This window comes from Excalfactoria chinensis, chromosome 6 (assembly GCF_039878825.1).
Source record: "Excalfactoria chinensis isolate bCotChi1 chromosome 6, bCotChi1.hap2, whole genome shotgun sequence".
NCBI classification, from domain to species: Eukaryota; Metazoa; Chordata; class Aves; order Galliformes; family Phasianidae; genus Excalfactoria; species Excalfactoria chinensis.
In genome coordinates this window covers 1,083,611-1,098,803 of record NC_092830.1, presented here as the reverse complement: position 1 = coordinate 1,098,803, position 15,193 = coordinate 1,083,611, and the positions used below count along the sequence as shown (strand labels likewise).

Here is a 15,193-nt window from a genome sequence, read left to right as displayed (position 1 = left end):
TCACTTCTGAAAACTAGGCTGCAGTGGTAAGGGAAGATTCATTGAAATGTTTAGGCCTCACAGCTGATCACCTGGAAGTGCTTAAACTGCTTAAGCGCTGTGTCTGCTGGGAAGGATGCTGTCTGTTAATGAGGCGATGCTTCTCTCAAGCCCTAGCTGTTAAATGGGCAGTCCATGCAGGACCTGCCCCATGTGTTTCTCTGTGTGTGAGATTAGAAGTTATTTCTTTCAAGTACGCGTGATGAGCTAAGTCAGTTTTCCTTTGCTGAAGCCATTCTAGTCCATAGAGCAGGAAAACATGCATCAAGTGGCACACACACAGGGCATTTTGGTCTGTGAAGTTAACAGCACTGAGCCAGTTTGACTGATTGTCCAGTTCTTTCTGTGGTTTCTGATCTTTTTGACTAAGTGAAATTTATTAGCAGGCAGGGGTATCAGCAGCTATATTTCTTATGCCTATCTAAGGGTTGAGATAAAACTATTGACTAAGACAGAAAAAAAGAAATAAATTACATATGTGTATGTGTGTGTATATAACGTGATGCCCAAGCAGTTGCTCACCACCTCCCAACCAGTGCCCAGCTGGCCTTCGAACACTAGAAGGGAAAGAGAGATGAACTCTCACCCCCTACAAAACTCCTTCTGCTTGACATCATATGGTATGGAACGTCCCTTTGGACACTTCAAGCTATCAGCCCTCCTCATTCTGTTCCCTCCCGGCTCCCTGGGCCCTTTGCTGTGCATGGCCTTGGTACAGCACTGCTTAGCAGCAGCTGCAAACATCAGTGTGTTATCAGCACTGTTCTTCTCCTAAAACCACACACAGCATCATACTGGGCACTCTGAAAACAACTCCATCTCAGCTGAAACTAAGATAACATCCACCCCTTAATCCATACCATTTATATCATGTTCAGATTCCACCATTTCTGCACATCCAAACAGATTCACAGAATTGCAGAGGTTGGAACTTTACTTATATTTTGTTATATATACATATATATACATACATATAGTTGCATTTATACACATACACGTACATTCTCATGATTTATGGACCATTCTTGCAAATTCTCCATGGTATTCCTTTAGTTCATAACTTCAGGCTTCATCTGTCATTGGAACCCTTCAGTGCAGGAGGGATGATTCACAGTGCTGGGTTACTGCAAAAGCTTAGTTCCATCTGGTGCATTTGCATAATAATAATAAATATAGAACAATATCAGCCTGGACTTCTGGAAAGGATGTTAGTTCTGTATGAAGTACTGGTGAGATCATTCCTGGGCTGGAGAATCTGCTTTGAGAATTAATATTTGGAAAAAAAAAGGGGGGGGAAAGGAGCTGCAGAAATGATATGCAGGGAAAAATGGTTTGTACTTTTGGTTCAAAGTCAGTGTTATAGCACTTTGTTCAATGCAACCTCTGTCTAGATTAGTGTGTGTAGTGTAATGGTATGCTGAAGTGCTCTCGAATCTAGTAGGTGAAGGCTTATGAAGGACTGGCAAGTGGAACGTGTAGAAATTCACATTACAAATATAGCCCATATTTTTTAACAGTTAGGTCAAAATAGTCACCTCGTCAGCTTAGTGACAACATGCTGCTTTCTCCATCAGTGGAAATCTTTAGAAAGGATGGCATTCATTGCCTGATAGATGCAGGACGTTGTTTATATGCCAGTGTAGTTTGAAATAATTTTTGTGGGGCGTTGGAGTGAGCTCTTGCAGCAGCCTTAAGTTGGATCTCTATCTACTTGCACATGGGATGACAGTTGTATGCCTAAGCAGTGATTTCAGTCAGTTATTTCTTAGTTTGCCTTTCTTCTTTCAGCTGGGTGTTGTGCTGTCTGACCCACTGCCACATTAATGGGCAAAGAAGTTAGGCAGAAAATAAACCTCCTTGTGTTATAGCTTGTCCTCAGGTATCAGAAGGGACCAGAGGCAGCTGGGCTTAGATCCGGTATGATGCCCAATGTGGTGCTATAAATCCGGTCATATTCAATATACCATGATTATGGATTAAAAAATAACACACTGCCCGATTCATCTAGAGGCATTCAAACAGGCTCCCATGACTGCTCTTAAGGAGTCTGGGCCGTGCCCAGTGAGGACTCCTGTAGATTAGTGAGCAGTACAGTCTATTAAAGCAACTGATTACAAGTTCTTTTGGACTGCTAGCTATAATTACAGTCTGCAAAGCACGTGAGATTAACCAAGAATATAAGTAACATGATCAACTACAACGCATTAAATTATGGTATAGCTCCAGAGATTTGAGTTTCCCAGGGAGTCATCTGGTGTAACCCGGTGTGCAGATCTTACCCAACAGGTATCCCCATGCAGGGGAAGAGATGCTCAGCCCACCGACTGGTCTCAGTAGCCAGTGGTGTTCTCCCAAGTCAACTGTGATAGTAAATTCCCTGACATCCCTCCTCTCTTATTTTTCAGGTGGAGCTTGAGTGACTCTATTTATGCAGACTTTTGTTTATGATAGGTGTAAAATGACCTCACCTCGTTTTTAAACTAGAAGATTCGGAGTGCACATTTGGTGACGGCTGGTTGCACCTTAGAAGCAGGTGGCTTTTTCTGTGTTCTTGTATTATAATGAGGTCATAATGAGATTATAATGGACAAAGTTCACCTAGGAGACAGTATTCTGTGTAAAAACAACGCTTCAAGAAGCGTCGTGCCTGCAGGCTGAACTTGATGGGGGATTTCAACCACCAGGATGTTTGTTGAGGAAGCAGCGTGTTGGGCTGCAAACAATCCTGGAGACTCCTGGAATGCACTGAGAAGAACTTTCTGGTCCAGGTATTAGACGAAGCAACCAGGGAAGTGTTACCAGACCTGATGCTTACCATCACAGAGGAACTCGTTAAAGAAGGTAAGATTGGAGGCACTCTGGGCTTTAATGACCATGCCCTGGTCAAGTCTGTGATCTTGAGGAAGATGGGCTTGGCAAAAAGCAAAATCAGGACTGTGATCTTTAAGAGAACAAACTCCAGGCTATTTAAGGAATTACTGGATGAGATTCCTTGGGAAGCTGTTTATAGAGAAAGAAGAGTGGGTGGGTCTGGCAGCTCTTCAATGCTTCATCAGGAGGAGATGGTACCTGAGTGTGGTGGCCTTCTGTGATGGTGTGACAGCATTGATGGGCAAAGGGCAGACAGCAGATATTGTCCGTCTTGACTTGTGCAAGGCCTTTGACATGGTTCTGCAACACCATTTTATCTCTTAATTGGTGACATACAGGTTTGAAGAGTGGATTATCTGGTGGATAAGGTATTGGTTGTAAGGTCACAGACAGAGGGATGGATCAGTGGTTCTGTGCCCAAGAGGCTGGTGATGAGTGGTCTTTCTCAGGGTTCCATCTTGGGACCAGTGTGCTTCAACGTCTTTATGTGTGATGTGGACACAGATTAAATGCACCCTCAGCAAGCTTGCAGACCAGTTGACAAGTTGAGTGGTGCAGTCGACACAGCAGAAGGAAGGGATGCTATCTAGAGGAACCTGGGCAGGCTTGGGAAGGAGGCCCATGTGAACCTGATGAAGTTGGACAAGACCAGCTGCAAGGTGATTGTGGCAGTTTCTGATACATGCACTGGCTGGAAGAAGAACTTGAGAGCATCCCCATGGAGTAACACTTGGGGTCCTGGTGGATGAAATGTTGTTGGGAACCAGCAGTGTATTCTCGCAGCCCCGATGGACAACTGCATCCTGGGCTTCATCACAAAAGGGGGGGCAGCAAACAGAAAGGAGGTGATGGTCCCCCTCTGCTCTGCCCTTGTTACGTTCCATCTACAGCTACAGTTACTACTACAACCGCGTCCAAGCCTGGGACTCCCATGCAAGTAAGAGGTGAAGCCATTGGTGTGAGTGCAGAGGAGGGCCATAAAGATGATCAGAGGGGTGGAGCACCTCTCCTATGATGAAATGGTGGGGGAGCTGTGTTCATTCAACCTAGAGAAGTGAAGGCTCTAAGAGGACCTCATTGCTGCTTTCCAGTGCTTAAAGGGAGGCTTTAAAAAGTAGGAAGAATGATTTTGTTTTCACATGGGCTAGTAGTGATATGATGAGGAGTAATGGCTTTAAGAGAGGAGAGGTTTAGGCTAGATATTAGGAGGAAATGTTTAATGGAGAGGGTGGTGAGGCAGGGTTGCTGGAGAGCTTGTGGGTGTCCCATCCTTTGAGATGCTCGAGGCAAGCCTGAATGGGGCCCTGGGCAGCCTGATCTAATGCTTGAGAAACCTGGCCATGCCAGGGGAGTTGGAACTGGATGGTCATTAAATGCAAAATAGCACTTTCCGGTGTATGATGTTGTATGTGCTGGTTAATTGGTCCCCGAACAGTAAAGCATAAAGCTACTTGAAATGGGAAGCAAATCTTGTGAGGCAAACATGGTGTTAGAAAATGTGTGTGAGAGGCACACACTGTCAATGCCACTTTAACAGTTAACAAAAAACACACTGTTTTGAAACCATTATTGTAGGTGACTTTAAGATCTTCATTAAAGTTTAATGAATGTTAATTGCCATCTGAATTTTGCTTTTGTGGTTCTGAAATTCACGGTTCTCCTTCGTCTCTGCTCTCCTGAGAGCAGAGATTGGAGTTGCTTGCTCAGGGGTGCACAGAGCAGCCTGGCATTGACCTCTGCAGAGGTGTGCCGCTGGGCACTGCATGAAGTGACACTTGCACCCCTGTTCCTGTTGCTCAGCAAAGGGTGAGAAACGGGCCTTAGAATCTGTGGTGTGAATTGAGTGAAAACTTCAGCGAATAGATTAGAGAAACTGAGAAGAAGTGCAAGATGTGCATAGTTGCTGTAGCAGTGTGTTGGGCAGGCAATTGAGAGAGGTGCTTTCTTTACAGAGAGATGTCATAAATTCCCTTCCATCAAGGCTTTTCAAGCAGGGTGTCAGAAGGAGAACAAGGGAAAGAAATTGCATGATTAGCTGTTAATTAAAAGTAACTAAAGTGTATTAGATCCAGTCAGATTAACTATTTTATTTTTGTTCCTTGTTGTTTGTAATCTCATAAGTATGAGTCATTTAAAAGCCAGTCTGGCTTGGTACACTCTGTGCTGTTTTATAGTGTTTTCTCCTAGCCAGCATGAGCGTTTCCTTGTTAATGTTTCACATCTGTTCTTTGTAATTTAGTGATTATGTGCAGGCCTCTGCGTCCTCCTTGTTTGTTTTGAAAGGGCAATGGGAAGCTTCATTTACCTGAAACTGAATCGATGTCTCTGTTTTATTAAAGTTTGGGTACCCTGAACTGCTTCTTTGCTGGTCTGTGAATACAGATATTTTTAGCAGAAGATGATGAAGACGTGAACGGTTGGAGGAGATCAGTAATCTGCGGTTAGAATCAGCTGGATCTTGTAGACCTGTGTTTGCAAATATATTCTGAGATTTATATTGCTTTCTTATCAGTCACGCTCAGGTTCCTCATGAGCATCTAAGAGGTGTTTCTGTTTCAGCGAGCGTTCAGAGGAAGCGTTTCATTCTGTGAGTGTCTGTATTCGCACAGGCACTTGGATGTTCGTGTCCAAACAAGAATGTTTGCTATCAAATAAAATCCTACTTACAGCTTGATCCTCTTGGCCATTTAGATGTTCATTCGGAAGGCAATAATGCTCTGTAATTTAGGTGAATGTTTGCATCTGATAATATGCGGTGTGAAACAGCAAATTGACAGAGTCACCTATGTTCAGATGTAAAAATAAAATCATTTACTTACTTTTTAAACGCTTGAAAATCTTCTCTGATGCTGAGGTGCTCAAATACACAATTGTGTAAACATCAGATAACTTAATAATGCTGAATGGTTTGACTGGAGCACATAATGAGGTTTTAGGCATTATAGAGGATGGTTTATTTTTAGAGGAGCAGAAGTGAGAAAAATCTGGTTGTGGAGGCGATACTTTGCAGTTAAAATACTACAGATGGCTGGAGCTGGATTCTGGTCTCTGCAAAAGCTGGCTGTGTGACCTTGACCAAATGGATTAGACTGTTGGTCTCAGTCTAGGCTAAAATTTAGATACTGGTCTTTGAGAGCCATCTATCCTGAAAAGGAGAAGCCTGCATCAATACCTGGTATCTCTTGTTCTTCATGCACTTGTCTGCGTATATGTATGTTTGTGTAAGTACTATCCAGTTGTCCCTGATCAAGAGTAAGGTATTCTGTCCCGGGGGTTGCTGGTATGAGCAGTGAGTTATTTTGACTGACAGAAAGGGTCAAGGGATGTTTCAGTTCTAAAGGAGCTTACACAGCATGTTGGTGAAGGCCAGGCAAGGCTGGGGAACTTTTTGGCAGCATGTGAAGGAGTTGGCTGAGATGAGGGAGCAGTGTGGTCCCAAAGGAATTCTCAGCTCTTGGGTTAATAGTGTTTTCCAGTGGCTGAGGGTTGGGGCTGACCAAGGATAATGGCAAGGCTGCAACTGTTCTTCCTTTTCTGTTCCCCATTTTACATTTGAAGTGCTTATATACTCATAGAATACAGAGTGCACGCAGTGCTTCACACTCAGCAGTTGTCTCACAGCTGTTTTAAGCCTGGGATGGTTTTATTTTTGTCTGTGGCTCTTAGATGCTGTTTGTTTTTTATGTGTTTCCATCATTTGTAGGGTTCTTCACTTGAGAACTGGATGCCATGTGCCGGTATGAGTTGAGAGCACGTATACAGTAGAACTTGGTGAGATAATTTTTTCAGCCTCTAGAAAATTCAGGTAGTGGGGCAGCCAGAGCGTCACATTGTTCTCTCATTTTTGGTGTCTCCTCGACCTACATGAACTTTGGATACCCAGGTATTAAGGAAAATGGCAAGGAGGGCTCATTTTGAAGCTCCATCCAATTCCTATGCAGCTCTGATCCTGAGAGCAGCAGGAAGCAGCAGGTTGGCCATTCCCTCTTCCCATCTCACTCTGTATTTTAAAGACTTCTGTCTTCCCTGTCATCTCTGTCTCCTGACTGAAAGGCCTTCGCCCTTCCTTGGACATTCTGTATCTCTGTCATATGCTGTTTGAGGTTAGAGGCATCAGAATTCCGTTTAAAAACTGCACACTGGGGGTTTTATATGGTGACAAATTTTCTGCGTGTTTTATATTTCTTCTCTAATTAGGTCAATTTATATATATGACTGTCAAGGAGTCTGAGCCGATTTTGCCATAGAACTGATAGTTGCAGCGCCACGTTATCATTCCTGTATATTAATATTCAGCTCAGAGCCTAGCATTTTCTATGTAAAGCCCAGATTGTTTTTCCAGGGGTGCATCACTCTACATTAATTTCGATGCATTTCATCTATCACTTTGATTGCTCAGTCACTGGAACATGGGAGGTCCATCTGCAGATCTTTACAGGTGGTCCTCATCTTTGCTGTCTCGTCTTAGCATCGACCATGAGAAGTCCCTTTCCTCTTTTCCTAGCTTAATTATGAGGCTGTTAACAGCAAGGCTCCCCCGGTGAGCTGATTCCACTGTGCTCACTTTGACCACTTCCTCCAGCTTCCTCTTCTCTGTGTTTTAGTCAATTATTTATGCACGCAGATTTATTTTTGCCAGTCTTTTCTCAGTTCCCATAAACGGAGGCATTGTTGATTTCTGTGGAGGGCCTCAGACGGAGGGTTGCTGAAAGCTGTCTCATGAGAATACAGCTTTTATACTGGTGATGTAAGATAAAATTTCACCATTTACTCCTTCTCTAAAATCACGCTTACATGAGGCTCATAGTAGCTCCCAGCGTATTGTGTTTTAAACTCCAACATCTTGATTTCATTATGTTTCCAGGTCTGTGATTACAATAAAGGGTCTTATGAAATTATTTTCATCTGTGCGGTACGTTTCCATTTGTAGAGGAGCCATTGACGTCCTTTGCTAACGTTGGGTGCTATAGTCTTGTATGAAAGAGATTAAATTTCATTTCTTATCCTAGTCGTCACGTTAGATGTACAACACACCTACTTCTGATTGTGATATTTAATATTTTTGATACCTGAAGTGACATTTAGATACAAAGAATAAATTTACCAGGCTATTTCTCAATATCCTATAAGAGCTACATCAAGAATCACATTTGAAGTGCTGATATTTCCAGCAACGATAGCTGTACTGCGAGCCCACTGGATATGTTGACAAAATCAAATTCTGTTAGGAAAATAGGCATAAAAATTATTTGTAATAAAAGCAGGGAGGAGGACGGGCATTAGCAAAGTACTGTCAGGCCCACCCTCTCAGAGGCGAAATGGAATCTGGCGTTTTCTCTGCTAAATCGAAGTTGTCATAGTTAATACTGGAGAACTGCCAGAAAAATTATTTGAAATCTCTTTTTTTGAATCTGAAACGTGGAGGCACCAGTCAGAGGATTCCCTGCAGACAGTGAGCAGGAAAGCTGTCTGCGCACCAAACCGGCCTTCTTAGCCCCGCTGTATTTTTAGATTGGAATCAACCTAGTGAATAGACTCAATATAAAATAGGTTAATTGATGGGGCGCACAAAGCTATAGAGAAACTGGATGCTTCTAGCCATTATTAACAGTGATTTTAATGTCTTTATGTTGATCACTGCTGTTAGATTATTTATTTATTTTGTACTAATATATTAAATATGTGACTGTAGGACTGTTTCTTTTGACCCAGTTGACTCCGAAGTCCTCATATGATACAATTAAACACAAGTGTTGTCAAAAATATATATGATAAATGCAGTACTTGGGGATATAGATTGGCTTGACGTTTAATAAAGTGCTCAGACCTGTGTTGCTGCTCTGAGTAAGAAAAATGAAAGTGCAAGAACTCTTGCTTAGACAGAACATTGTCATGAGGCATAGCATCCTCAGTTTTCCCTGCCTGGCTTCTGTGGTGCCTCTGCTTTCAGACTCAACTGAACAGTAGGGGATTACATGGTAGCACTTGATCCCATGGAATAGCCATAGAAAGACGTTTCCTAATCTTTCCTATTTTCTGTACTTGTTAGCCCTGGCAGCTAGATGTGAAACTTCCAAGTCTGTGCCAAAGTCCTCGATGAGTAATGCTACAGAAGCAAATAGAAAGCTGGTAGTGGTTTGCTTTCTTATGGGAAATGCTGCTGTTTATTGTTTTTCGTGTTGTGTCTTAGATGAAAATTTTCTATGTTGGAAGGTGTTGTAGGTATCTGTGTTATTTTGGCTTGTAGGAGGCGCAGTATTTTGGGAATTGCATTGCTGCTTATTTTTTTTTAATCCTTGCTCAAGATTAAACAATTTCCCTGAACTAATTTTGTATTATCAAGCATACTGACAATGTCGAAGCTCAAATTCAAATCGAATACGGTAAAAATTAGGGAATCCAACTTCTGTTTTTTATGTTACACCTGGAATACTAATCTGTCAGGTGCTACATTCTGCAAAGAAATGAGAGAAAATACTGGATATACTTCAGGTGTATTTTGTGCTCTTGTGGAAAAAAAAAAACATTTTTAATTGTCTTAAAGGTCAGAGAACATTCAAAACAATCATATATGAGCCTTCTCCTGTCTCCTGCTTTATTCTCTCGGCCCACAACACCAGAGGTAGATCTTGGTGATGTGGCAGTAGAAATTGCACCTTCCCACCAATTTTCTGTTGTATTTTGTTGCTGTCTGTCAGATGGCAGCAAAGGGGCATTCAGTCAGAGTGGTGTGCGACTTGCGAGTGCAGATGAAGCAAAGGTGTGTCATTGAATTCTGCCGTGCAGGATAAAACGTCATTGATGAACGGAGACCAACCAGTGGGTGTGAGCACAGTGAGGTGGTGTGAGGTGGGTTACAGCAGCGGTGATGACAGCGATGAGAAGGGTAAGCATGTTCTGCATGGCCATGCACATGGTCACACCACCAAATGAAAGGCGTTTCCATCAGATCATCCATGAGATCTGGAGATAGATAGATTAATAGGAGTTATTTATTTTTAGTCTAGAGCACAGCCTCTTTCATTAGACATTTAAGAACCATGAAGACGTTGATCAGCATGTAGCATAAATGCCATTGGCATTCTTGGATCCTGTCTGGAGGGCATTTCTGATGTAGACCACATGAGAAGACATGGAGGTGTTTAACTTTCTTCTATTTTCTACCATCATGTAGAAGGAAACAGGAAAAGAGCTGCAGACACTGAACTGTAGAAGCTCTCTTCATTGTGTAATGACTGTTAAATGCATCAGCTCATGGGATTGCTGTACTCTGATTTAATACCTGCATCAAGGCAACATAAAACCACAACATTTTTTGAGTATTGTTACAGATTTACAGATCTGTAAATTTCAATATAGCATACGTTGATGTATGCCTTAATGGCACAGGGAAAGACTGATGATGGGGAGTAGAGCTAAATGGCAGCCTACCACTTATTTGCATCCCATATTTCAAGCCAAGTGGTCAGGCTGATATAACAGCGCTTTATCAGCGTCGTGCTGATATCCACTGTGCTGTTTTCTTTTTCTTTCCAGTTTGCCTTTTTAGTGTTGGTGTTTTGTTTTAAAGTATCTCTTGAGTTTTGCAAATAAGAAAATGATTTTTTTTTCAAGAGTTGAATTGGAAGGCTTACAGCATAGGCCAGGAATGGAAAAGATAACATAATGGATCTGCCTAGTCTGTCTTCTGGTTTTGTCTGCTGCTTACCATGTTCTCCCTTTCTGGAATACACAGTCCTGTGTCTTTACTGTTTTGACAGTTATTAATTAGATTTTCCTAGAACATGATATCCTCTCTTCCTCCGTTAGCTTTATTGACTAAAAGTGTATCTGACTTGGTTGAATTGTAAACTCCACCCACTGCTGTAGTTGCACTGGATGCTGCTGTAACTCAAATATTAATCAAATAGACTCCTTTTTGTATTCTTTGGGGCCTTATATGATTTCTGTACTGTCTTAAAGAAGCTGCCTGTGTCATGGTGGGCAGAAATTCAGAGCCATGGTGAATATAAATGGCTCATGTTAGATAAGATATCAAGTATGCAGATTTGGCTCACCTCTGAGAAAAAATAGATCATTAGGCATTTTCCTGTTAATGAAGAATTTTTCATTAAGAAGAAAAAAGACTCGGTGTGAAGGAGATGCATTAGTAATGAGATGCAGGAGGGAAGGTTCCTGCCAGAATATACACTTGGGGAAGAGAACAAATATGAGACCGAAGAAGTGAGCCAGAAAATTCTACTTGAGAAATTGGCTTCATCACTGTTACTCTTTGTTTGGATTTGGGTACCATCACCTGGGTTCTCCTTTTGATCCTCTGCCTGTTTGCATACAACATTGCGCCATTGCCATAGGCTTCCCACCCCATACTGTGGTCTTCAAACATGCATTGCCAGTGCTGGTACCATCTCAAGAGAGGGCCATGTTGCATGTTCAAGCCCTGGATGAGGTTTGTTCAGCAGCTTGAGCTATAGATCTTTCTGTCTAAGCTCAAACTGAATGCCTTGTAAGAACTCCTGGTGTATATTGATGCAGACTCCACCTTCCATAACTTTCCCAAACCCTGCTACCCTATGCATTTCTTTCTGTGACCACAATGTACCTCAGCTGGTAATAGGACATGCTTTTTGGCATGGGAGAGAGGCCTTAGCTCCTCCTGTTCCTTTAGGCAGCCCAATTGCTGGCAAATGTGAACAGGAAACCTAACGGCTTTTGGAAGACTGGAATAGAGTGGGCAGAACCCAGTCACTAAATGACAAGAGGGTCCACCTTCGAAGATGGAGTGACTGGGCAGAGTTGCACATGTACTTTATTTCTTCCCCCTTTCCCGGTCATTTAATTTTCCTTTTGTAATTAGTCTCATTGTTCTTATCATGATTAGGTTTTCTGCATGTGCTCAAGGATCTTTCAAGAACCCTTGAGAGGTTTGTCTGCAAGGTAAAGGCAATTGGGGTCCCATCTTAGTAATGTGTTTAGTATTTTTTTAATACTAGCTCTGTACTTCTGACCAGAAAAAAAACAACTGTTTATTCTCAGTAAATTTCTCCATAAAGTTTTGTTTTCCTGATTTGATAACAATCCTGGATTCTTTCTGAATCAAATTCAAGCATTTTCATCAGGCTTTTGGTCCTTTTAATGGTTAATAAAGCCTGAGAAGGTAATTCAAGAAAAGGTTACTGAGGTACTGAAGTGTTCAGTTCTGTTATAACCGAATCCAGGAGCGTCACCAAGCTTTAATGAGATGATTTGTCTCTACCTGTATAAGATTACTCCTTGTAATTTAAATTCATGAATATTTTACATATTAATTGCTCAAGTTGTAATGCCTCTTCCAATAGGAAGCATCCTCGTTAAAGAAGTTCACTTGATATAAGAAGAATAACTTTTTATTTTTGAGGTATTTTATTTGCTTTTAGTCAGTTGTTGGGAAAGGCGCCGTTTGATGTCTTTGGCAAATCCCACCCTTCAATGTGAGAGTTTGGTTTCAACACGATTTTCAGTAGGTTTTATAATGTGAACACAATTAAAAGTTATTTCTAAATGGAGGAGAAGATGGATAGAAAGGGGAGATAAGATGGGTATATAAATATATATACATAGCAAGAATGCCCTGAATGCAGTACACTTGGAAAAAGCCACTTTATTTCTCTTATTTGTTTAATTAATGGAGACTTTCGGATGCTTTGTGACAGGAGAGATTTTGAAAGGTTTGTTTCTCCTATTTTTCATCCTTGTTTTTCTTCTCACAGTCCAATTTAATAAGTAGCCCTGCAATTTGAGAATCATAATGGACTTAATCTTAATCTCCATTTCTTTAATGACTTTCACTCTCTAATACTGCTTTTCTCCCCAAGTCCTTGACATATTTTTGAGAGTTCTTGCTTGCCTTAAACTCTTTTTATTAATGTTAGCACACTTGAGCAGTGGAAGACTGCCAGCAACATGTAGGAACGGTGGGCTAAATGTCACTTGTCTGGAGAAAAGGTTCTGTGCAATTTGTGGCAGCTTTTCTTTATCACACCGCTGAGGAGGATATCGGTGAATATTTTCTTGCTGCAAAGAGTCTTAGAGAGTCAGCTTTTTTGGGAGAGGATCTGTGCCTTTGAACTGTAAAACATTTGACACAGAGGTGATACATTCCTATACGTGTACTCAGATGTTTTGCTCAAAGGGTATAATCAAAGAATTTTGTAAAGCTAGGAATTCAACCCTCGGAAGTCAGCAAATGCTGAATGTACCACTAGTTTGTTTTTTTTCTTTCTTTCTTTTTTCTTTTTCCACCTTGGCGTTGAGCTTAAGATAGAAGCCTTCTGGAGCACAGGAATGTAATTTCAGATTCATTCTTGATGAATGCATACAGCAGAGGTGAACTGAGATTGCACTAGAAACAAAAAAAAGTCTGATGTTTCCAACACCTTAGCTACCTAAAAGTACTTGCTCTGTCCTTCTATAGGTTATACAATGGTGAAGTGAGGGTCACTGTTCTTCATCTTCAGGTCCTTAAAGAACTCAAGATGAATTGACTGAATGCTTATAGCAGTTCAGCTCATTTGTGCACGAGAAGTATCTTAGAAGCTGACTATTTGTTTCGGATGTGATTTCCTATGTGGTCAAATAAACCCTCTTGCTCTACGCTATTTCCATACCAGTACAACTCTTTGTAGCTTACGTTCCTTAGGTATGTGATGATTCAGTTGTAGTGTTGTACAGGTCTTTCTCACTGTTTTAACCAGCCCTTTTTCTCATTCATGAACAGAGCATTGCAAATCAATTTGTTTTTCATTAAGAAAATATGATTGAGATAAAGCAAGAACAAACATTGGCTCTATTCATCTCTGCTGTTCAGCTCGAGGCCTCTGTGCCCTCTGCATGCTGCAGCTCTGAAGTCTTCCCAGTGTATTCACTGCATTTTGATGTGTACTGTTACACATCTGGTTTATATTGATCGGAGTTTATTGAAGAAATGTGGGGTTTTAAGCTGTAGTTAAAGAAAATTGGCAGAGTTTCTGTTGTTTTCACATCTGGAAGGAACACACTGAGCAGAACTCTGCTTCTAGAAAGATTTTGAGAATTTTTCTATCAGATAGTCTGAAATCAATCTAGAAGAAGATATTTCTTTAGCATGTGAAAGGAGGGAGGGCAACTGAGCTCTTCATTTGGTCCTTTGAGTATTGATCATTTTACATGGCTCATCCCTCTGTATCGTTCAGACTAACAAGTTTTGTTCTCTGTATCCACCTTGCCATTGTAGTTGCGTATCTTATACCAGATCCTGCTTTCTCCTCTGTTTTTTCTTCTAGCTAATGAAGGTTTTCATGCTTTTGAAATACTTTTTCGGTAGTGAATTGAATTCACAGGTCACATTATTTTCATTAGAACCTCCAAACTGCTCAGCCTGATCACTGCAGCTTTCAATGCTTCATTCTCTTCTTGGCAGCATGATCAGGGTCTATGAAACTGACCGCCCTGTGGTGTGTCTGCATGCCCTGGTTTAATCCAACTTTTGCTTTCACAGGTCTGATACGCTGGCTTCTCAGCAGCCTTGGTACTGGAAATAGCCCATTGAGCACTTTGGAGAGGAGTGGATGTGAGCTGCCCTATGGATTCCATCTTGGGTTCCTTTGCACATACGAAGAATAAACAAACCAGAAGCCCTTAAGTCACGGAAGAAAGTGATTGCTAGGAAAAGCAGAGAGGATACAGCACTCACAGACAGAGTTGTTTTGGAAGCTGTATCCCATCCAGGGTTGAAAGGTGAGCTTTCCTCTGTTATTTATTTATTTTTAATTTACTTTTCTGTTCAGCTGTTATAGATGCTCAGGGGAGACGCTTTCTTAACAAATTAGTTATTTGTCCTTACTATCTATCTTTACAAAAGATACCTGGAAAAGCTGATTTGCTTTAGTCTGTCCAACTTGCCTAGAATTTGATTTTTTCACCTATTCCAGTAATTGGATGTTGTTAGAATAAAACTTTCCAAGACGATGACTCTTACCTGACAGTTTAGTGACAGGAACTTAAGAAGTGTGTGGAATGAACCAAATGCTTGAAAACTGAAGTCAGACTGGAGTGACAGGAAGGAGTAAAACAGGATTCTTGGTAGGTGGCTGAAATGAAACAAATACGGAGCAGGAGCCAAAAGTAAATGCTGAATTTTGGGAAATTAGCTTGAAGATCAGAGCAGTTATCCCATTCATTGGTTCCTTTAAACTGAGGTAGTATATAATTTCAAAATACCACCATTTTGCTACCTAAGGTGTGTTTTATTATGGTTTTAAGGGAC

General features: G+C 41.3%; 1 protein-coding gene across 10 annotated transcripts in view; it reads left to right on the top strand.

Moving 5' to 3' along the window:
• PCDH15 (protocadherin related 15) overlaps positions 1-15,193 on the top strand; it is a 597,589-nt gene that overhangs the window by 77,959 nt on the left and 504,437 nt on the right. For 9 of the 10 annotated variants that reach the window (XR_011904016.1, XM_072339847.1, XM_072339849.1 and 6 more), the window contains exon 2: positions 14,426-14,664. The exons of the other annotated variant lie outside the window; for it this stretch is intronic. The gene's annotated coding sequence lies outside the window, so the exon portion shown is untranslated. The remainder of the gene's footprint in view (positions 1-14,425; positions 14,665-15,193) is intronic. 10 annotated transcript variants of the gene reach the window in all.